We start from the raw sequence: 9,391 nt of genomic DNA on the forward strand, positions 1-9,391 counted from the left end.
GACGTGATAATTGCCACCATTGAATTATGTGGACGTGATAATTGCCACAATTGATATGAATATTTTTCCCCTGATTATTATTGCTTGGTAACCTAAGAATTAGGGAACATCACTAATTTTGAGAATTAGTGCACGCCTAATTGACGCGAATCCTAAAGGTAGCTACAAGGTTTAACACCCTCACCCAGAATGTTCACTAGACAGAAGAGCTAGTGGGCGTGGTGTTTAGTACTTCGAAGTTTATATGATAATTATACAGATGAGATGTTCTGTTTTGGGGATATTATTATGCGCATTATATGTTAAGGTCGGTTACCAAGCCAAGTTATGAAAGCAATGAAAAGTGAATGTTATGTATCGAGAGAATGATTTTATACACAGGTTATGTGTATGTTATATTTGTGCACGAGATATGTGTACGGTTACTAAGATTTATGAAAAATGATTTCGTACATGAGATATGTGTACTGTATTTAAAAGATATCGCATGTACATTACAGGTGGGTATAGGATTCGGGCCCATTTGTACCATGCAGCATTTAAATCTTGTGGTCTATCAAAATGATGAATTTTATTGTTTTATGATAAACTTATGAACTCACCAACCTTTTGGTTGACACTAGAAAGCATGTTTATTCTCAGGTATGAAAGAAATCTTCCGCTGTGCATTTGCTCATTGTAAAGACATTATTTGGAGTCGATCATCGCAATGGAACCAGATGTTGGTGACTTCGTCCAGATGGATTAGGACGGGGTATGACATGTGGTATCAGAGTGGTGGTCTTAGCGAACCAGGTCTTACATTAGTGTGTCTAACTAGTCATTGTTTAGATGCATTAGTGGGTCTGGACTTCGACCGTGTCTGCATGTCAAAAGTTTTGCTTATCATTTCGTGTCAAAAATTACCTGTTTATCATTCTTAGGAAATCACTTGCTTATCATTCTTAGTCTAGACACATATTACTGCATTGACTGCATGATTAGTGTATAGACAAAATTCATATCTTAGCGTGTCTGTTAATTCATATCTTAGCGTATGTTACTATAAACTTTGCCTGACAGCTTCCGTAGATTACTCCGTAACTTATGGGATTTTAGTATTATATATGCATATGTAAATTATGTATTGTAGGGTACTAATCTACATCCTATAATCTATTTCTTATCGAAAATCCTTCATCTAATCGTACGAGATGAATCCCTCAACCAGTTCGAATTCCTCGAATTTCTCGAATTCCGATATGGAGTTTCACCTAAGCTCCGAAAGCGATGTCACCAGAATGAATCAATCAATCAGCCATCCCCAATTCATCTGATGGGTTCGTAGTCGATTCAATCAATGGAGACGCGAAGAAGGCGATCCTTTTCACCAACCGAATTTACCTCTTGGCGATGAACCTGAAGCACTTACCGGAGAACCTATCCGAAACACCATCTTTAGCCTCATTTCTAGAGTAGTTTGACACGATTATATTCTATCCACAATTCTAAACCTTATTCATCTGCTCGTCCCAACCGACAATCATCCTGGAATAATAGAAGAAGTCAACGAACTTCGAGCTCGAATAATCAATTTGGAGAATATGGTGCAAAATTTACCAGCTTCAGCAACATCACCGGCATCAATAGTACCATCAGTAACAGCACCAGTACCATCAACAATCCATGCCTCAACATCTCATTCTGTACCTCGAGTATAATCATCTTTCTACGTATCGTTCTACATCATTTATCTTCGTTCGATATGGCGATTATGTAATCTCTAATGTTTTAGAGATTATGTATTCTAATTCTAATGGTAAATCAAATGAGTTTAATATCATATTGACTCATTAAATCCATGATTACATCTGAAAAAAATATATGTATATATATTTTTTCATAAAGACTGTAATTAAATTTTTTTCGTACAAACTGTTAATGGTGAAAATATTTTAACGGGTAGGTAATACCCGAGGAATATTTAGATTTCACATTAATAAGTATACTGTACATTCTTTCAAATCTAATTCAACAGTCATTTACTATCCTATTTACAACCACCGATATACGTATCCGTTCACCACAGAATAATCCTTTTCATTCAATTTCATATTTGGATTTTGATCTATCAGAATCCAACAAGTGGCATAATGAAGAAAACATTGGACAAAAATAAAATTTGTTAGAAACAAACAAATTAACCATGAGAAAATTTTGTTAAGAATCCACGCTAACAAAATCCTAGCTAACTGTTCCTAGCTAACTGTTAATTCCGTATTACCTTTTATTTATCGCAATTTATTTATCGCATTTTATTTATCACAATTTTAATTCTCGCAGTTTTATTTATCGTCATTTAATTTCTGTTATTTATTTTACGCACTTTAAATATCGGGACACGTATACAAGGTTTTGACATATCATATCGACGCATCTATATATATTATTTGGAATAACCATAGACACTCTATATGTAGTAATGTTGGAGTTAGCTATACAGGGTTGAGGTTAATTCTACAATAATATATATAGTTTGAGTTGTGATCGAGTCTGAGACATGTACACGGGTCACGATACGTATTAATTAATTCAAATATTATATATTAAACTATATATGAATTATTGAACTGTCAACTGTGGACTAATAATATTGGACAATTAAAATGAATTAAAATATTGATTATAACATATGAAACTAAACACTTCTTCAAGTTTGCCACTTGATTTCATCTTAAACCTCATTTGTATCTTGACAATTACAATATGCGTTCAAATTTTTCATGATTCTTGAAAACACTTCAATCGAGAGGATGAACCAACCGCACTTCATCTACAGAAGAAAAGATGGATGCATATAATTATGCACCTGAAAACACTCGGAACCTGAGTAAACGTTTAACACGTATCTGTGCTAGATCCTTTGGCATTGTTATTACCGAAAATAACATTGCAAATCCTTTTCAAATTAGTCAATTTTGTCACAGCTTCGGCAAGTCAACTTCAAATTTTCGTTCGAAACAACCTTATTATAACCTTGATATATATGTGTGTTTCTTTTATTGTTACCAGAGAACCTTTTATATTCCACCATATTACCAGCAGGCGTACCATCAACCTCGTTGCTTCTTGGCTTAAATCTCTCTGATAAATCATTATATTTACTCATTGAAACCCTATCATATACTCATCCGCATCTTGTAACGAGAACTGCCATACCAATTACTAGGAATCAGCAATCAGTACTTTGAAAACTCACAGCGTATCTACATCAATAGTTATATGTATAACATTTATCTCTTAGAACTATGATCTTCCATTCTGAAATTTTGAAAAGCACCCAGTCTCCGAATTAATACTCTGAGTTTTGAAGAGTTGAATGAAGCAACAAAAACTGTAAATGACCTCAACAGCCAAAAGTTGATGATAAAGAATTGCATGTTGGCAAAGCTCAGAAAAAGTTGGAAACTGAAAAACTGATTGAGCAAACTACGAAGGAGTCTCTGAACAAATCACAAGGACTAAACTTGTACATTAAGAATCCTGATGATTCTGTTTCTGATGAAATCTTTAGCCAATACCTTGCTTCTGACTCCAAACTCTCGAGGACAAATTTTCTTCACCATTCTTCGATATTAGAAATTTCAAGAAATCATCGTATCTTTCATTATAAATATCCTCCATATTTCTGAAGATATTTTCATAACTATTCTTATCTGAAATCATTAATCTCTTCGTGCTATCAGTGTTACATCATATAGAAACTGTTATTTTCTATATTCTGTAAACTTTCGAGCTTAAAATATGAATGTTATTGAAGTAATGTTGGGAACTGATGCATGAGTTAGTATAATATAATGACACTTGATCAACGTGATTATATTACAGTAAGTCATGCTGAGTTTCTAAATGGAACATGATGATTCACATATTATAACGTCATCATGTGTCATGTTACATAACTCTTTCATTCTGATTAACTTCTGGACATATGAAGAAAATATATTCTTGATAGTTCTATTCTCAGTGATTCTAGTAATTTGACAAATCAAACCATGCTATTACGTTCTTTCTTATTTAGAACATTAAGTTCATTCGAAACTCCATACTTACGAATTTTGAACCATTACTCGCGTTATTAAAGGTCGAGAAGAGAATAAAAAGGCAAAGAGCTCCAAAATATAAGAGAAAATATAAAGCCCAATAACAACACAGAGGTTATAAACCGTGGATATTAATACGAAGAGCAATATAAAGACACGGTAGGATCAAGAATAGTATCACCCCAAGGTAATAGTAGACGTAATCAGATTCTTCTGGTGGAAGATTGAAAAGAAGGATGACAGAAGTGATAATTAGAAAAATATCAAGGATTAGAACGGGATTAAGCATTTTCACAATCTTTTGAATGTATGAACTAAGAAAGAAAGTATAGGAATGGTGAGAATAATGGAACCGGGGAGTTTAATTTATAATGAAAATATCAGACAGAGTAATCGAGGCAGATCACCGTATTTAATTATAGAGATTTTAATTTCCTTATTCACCGAAGAATCAAATCTCTCAGATTTCGAAGATTTTCTTTAAATCCCTTGAATTCCGGAATTCAATCGCGACTACGTCAAAAGTTATGGAAAATCTCCATTTTCTCATCTCGATCTTTTGTGATAGCTTCATTCATACGCTTATATTAATCGAATCATTTTATCCATATTACTCAAAGATGATAAAACTCTATTTATCAGCTCATACTCGTCAGGGAAACATATTTATTGTTAGCCATGACGACCTCACTCAAATTTCGGGACGAAATTTCTTTAACGGGTAGGTACTGTGATGACCCGGGAATTTTTGACCAAATTTAAACTTAATCTCTATATGTTTCAGATACGATAAGCAAAGTCTGTAATGTTGAGTCTCAAAATTTTGAACTGTTTTCATATGATCATTTAACTTTGACTAGTTCCGACGATTCACGAACAACTATGTGTACATTGATATGTATAGATAATATATAATCATATTAACTGAAAATGTTATGTGATATAATAAATTCTATTACTTAAACGATTTTAAATCATAAACTTTGAAATAAAAGTTATTTTGGAAAACTAAATATTATATTACTAAATAAATATTACTAATATATATATATATATACATACATATATATATATATATATATATATATATATATATATATATATATATATATATATATATATATATATATATATATATATATATATATATATATATATATATATATATATATATATATATATACATAAAGTATATGGAACATAACTATTAATTAATTTTAACACTCGTTTGTCACCTTCTATGATATTAAACAAGTTAATAACAATAAATTATATGTAAACAATTATAAATTAATGTATACATATTATATATGTAATTTATGTATAAAATTATTATATGTAGATTGTAAATATTTTAGGGAAACATTTATAATATCTATTTTATTTATTATTCAGTTAAAAATAATAATAATAATAATTAATATTATTATTATTAATGAAATTATTAATATTATTATTATTATTATTATTATTATTATTATTATTATTATTATTATTATTATTATTATTATTATTATTATTATTATTATTATTATTATATTATATTATATTATATAATAGATATTATACGGATCTGTAATTATCTGTACCACTTTAACTTCTTGTTCTTCTTTCTATTAAACTCGTGAGAGCAATCAACCTCCACTTTCACTATAAGACACGATAAAATCAATTCATCTGAGCTGCCAATTCTTTGAGTATTATTAATACGCTGTATATACATATATACTGTAAATTATGGAGTTGAAACAGAAAGAAGGAAGAACAAACTCGTAACCTCTGTTCGCGTTCTATTTAAAAAAAAATAAACAGCCAATCTCTGATCAATCTTCAAATTCTGTAAATGCTGAAGTGTTTTAATTTGCATCGTTATTGTTTCTTCAAATTATCAAGTTTTAATTCGCTAAATCAAACCCGAATTTGAAGAGTCAAAGTTTTATGTCAAAAGTCAAAGGTTGTGTTCATCAATAAATTCGCATTTGTTTTGAGGTTATACATTAAATTAGTGATACAGAAAGTTTATATGAACAAATTAGAATCTATTTCATGTTATAAGTTTTTCCTAAAACCTTCTAGAAATTCGAAAGTGGATTTGAGTTTCAAAACGGGTTCTTTAGGCTGATTTGGGTTATTATATTTTTTTTAATTGTTCTGATTCAAAACAAATTTCTTAAAACCGATGTATACGTTTCAATTAAAGTTCATAAGTTATATATTTAGATGGAATTTAGATTTAAACTTTGATGGGGTGGTGTCTGTCGATCACAGTGTTGAAGAAGAAGAAGGTTAACAGGAACTGTATAAATAAAATTAAGTTAGATAATTAAACAAAAAAAGGTGCAGCAGCTGAATGGTTTAGATGGTGTACGGGTTATCGAGTGGTTATAGGTTCGAGTCCCTGCCTGGACGGGTTACCATTTTTTTAAAAGCCTTTAAAGGTAGTCACATATCAACCTATTATTATTATTATTATTATTATTATTATTATTATTATTATTATTATTATTATTATTATTATTATTATTATTATTATTATTATTATTATTATTATTATTATTATTATTATTATTATTATTATTATTATTATTATTATTTTTAGTTTTATTATTATGATTATAAATAAATGTTATTATTATTGTTATTATAATTATCCTTAACATGATTATTACTAAAATTATTATTAAATTTAGTATCATCATTATGTATTAACATGATTTATATTATCCTTCTATTAATTTTATTAGAATATTACTATAAGTATCATTAATATAATTACTATTATTAATTTTACCAATTTAAGTATTATTATTATTATTATTACTATTATAAGTATTATTATGACCAGGATCATAAATTGAGATTATAACAGCTTTAGTTATTAGTTTAGAGATTAAACATGAAGACTGGGATTATGATCAACATAAGTATTGTTATTATTGTTAATATTATTATTACTACTAATAGTGAAAGGATTATTATTATAGATATTATAATTATTATTATTAATATTGTTATCATTAAAATTACTATCATAACTATCATCGACTGTAAAATTAATTTTTTTACAAGTATTATTATTAATATCAATGTTACTATCATTAATAAAGTTATTATTAACATAAGTATATTATTAATGTAATATCATTATTTTTTTTACTAACATTAACTTAGTATAATTAGAACTACTGTTTTGATAAATAAATGAAATACATTAATATATATTTAACACATATAACATAACAAAATATTTTATTATATAAAAGGAATACATGAAAAATAAATATATTATTAATATAAAAATAACATCATTAATAGGTTATATTATAAACTTATTCGATTACGATTATGTGTATTATATATATATACACAAATGATATAGGTTCGTGAATCTGAGGCCAACCCTGCATTGTTTAGTTCAGTCGTATGCATATTTTTACTACAAAAGATCGTATTGTGAGTTCATTTGCTCCCTTTTACTCTTTACATTTTTGGGATTGAGAATACATGCACTGCTTTATTAAATGCTTTTGAAATATATTTTGAACTGCAAATGCATAAAATGTTTTTATAAATGTTTGACGAGATAGACACAAGCAAAACATTCCTCGAATGAATTATGTGGAAGTGATAATTGCCACCATTGAATTATGTGGACGTGATAATTGCCACAATTGATATGAATATTTTTCCCCTGATTATTATTGCTTGGTAACCTAAGAATTAGGGAACATCACTAATTTTGAGAATTAGCATACGCCTAATTGACGCGAATCCTAAAGGTAGCTACCGGGTTTAACACCCCCACCCAGAATGTTCACTAGATAGAAGAGCTAGTGGGCGTGGTGTTTAGTACTTCGAAGTTTATATGATTATTATACAGACGAGATATTCTGTTTTGGGGATATTATTATGCGCATTATATGTTAAGGTCGGTTACCAAGCCAAGTTATGAAAGCAATGAAAAGTGAATGTTATGTCTCGAGAGAATGATTTTATACACAGGTTATGTGTATGTTATTTTTGTGCACGAGATATGTGTACGGTTACTAAGATTTATGAAAAATGATTTCGTACATGAGAAATGTGTACTGTATTTAAAAGATATCGCATGTACATTACAGGTGGGTATAGGATTAGGGCCCATTTGTACCATGCAGCATTTAAATCTTGTGGTCTATCAAAATGATGAATTTTATTGTTTTATGATAAACTTATGAACTCACCAACCTTTTGGTTGACACTTGAAAGCATGTTTATTCTCAGGTATGAAAGAAATCTTCCGCTGTGCATTTGCTCATTGTAAAGACATTATTTGGAGTCGATCATCGCAATGGAACCAGATGTTGGTGACTTCGTCCAGATGGATTAGGATGGGGTATGACACCTGGGACTTCTGGAAAGTTGATTTTTAGATAGTTCAGTTCGAGTAGATGACTTTTCGTTTAAGACTCGCCTAAATCTGATATACGGTTTAGGATTTATAGCCTTTCGAAAATCACTACGCCTTTGTAACGACGTGCTGAAATTTATGACCTAATCGCGCTTGAACTGTCGCCACCGTCAAACGGCATCGAGTTAGGATCTGAAATTTGACAGAGGCAAGAGGACTCACGTACGGAGCCTTGGCCACTAACCACGCATCTTTTCTGTTTGTATAGAGGTCGTAGCAGCTGCCCGAAGTCAACCCTTTGTTTCGATCTCTATTCTTGTTGAAAACTTACCTTATCCTTTACGTATGATGATACTTAAGACTTAATTTATTCACTTTCAAACTTTTGCGAATCTTAGATATGGATCCATAGGGTTTGACATCCCCACTCGAGCTAGTCGCGCTAGCATTTAACGGGTGTTTAATACTTCGAGAACATACGCACTCGCCAAGTGTACTTTTAGGGGGTGATATATTTTTTTTACGTTAAGTTAGTTACCGAGTGCCCACGGATAAGCATATACTTTTTCATACGGATTTGAGATACTGTTTTGAATACGAAATCTCGTGGTCTACATTACATTGTTGTTTACAATAAAACTATAGCTCACCAACATTCGTGTTGACATTTTAAAGCATGTATTTCTCAGGTGCTTAGACGTTGTTGCTTTCGCTGTTAGACTTGCTGTTATAGTCTTGGTGCTATAGACTTACTGTTACAGACTCGCTGTGTTGGACTTCCGCTGCATTGTTTAGAGATGTCTCAATCATGGAACTTTTACTTTGCATTCACAACTTATGTTATTTACGAGCTATGGTTTTGTAATGACTTTTGTGTCATGTACTTATGTTAATGCTCTCTATTCATAGAAGCACGTTA

Source organism: Rutidosis leptorrhynchoides, chromosome 9 (genome assembly GCF_046630445.1).
Source record: "Rutidosis leptorrhynchoides isolate AG116_Rl617_1_P2 chromosome 9, CSIRO_AGI_Rlap_v1, whole genome shotgun sequence".
In the NCBI taxonomy this organism is placed as follows: Eukaryota; Viridiplantae; Streptophyta; class Magnoliopsida; order Asterales; family Asteraceae; genus Rutidosis; species Rutidosis leptorrhynchoides.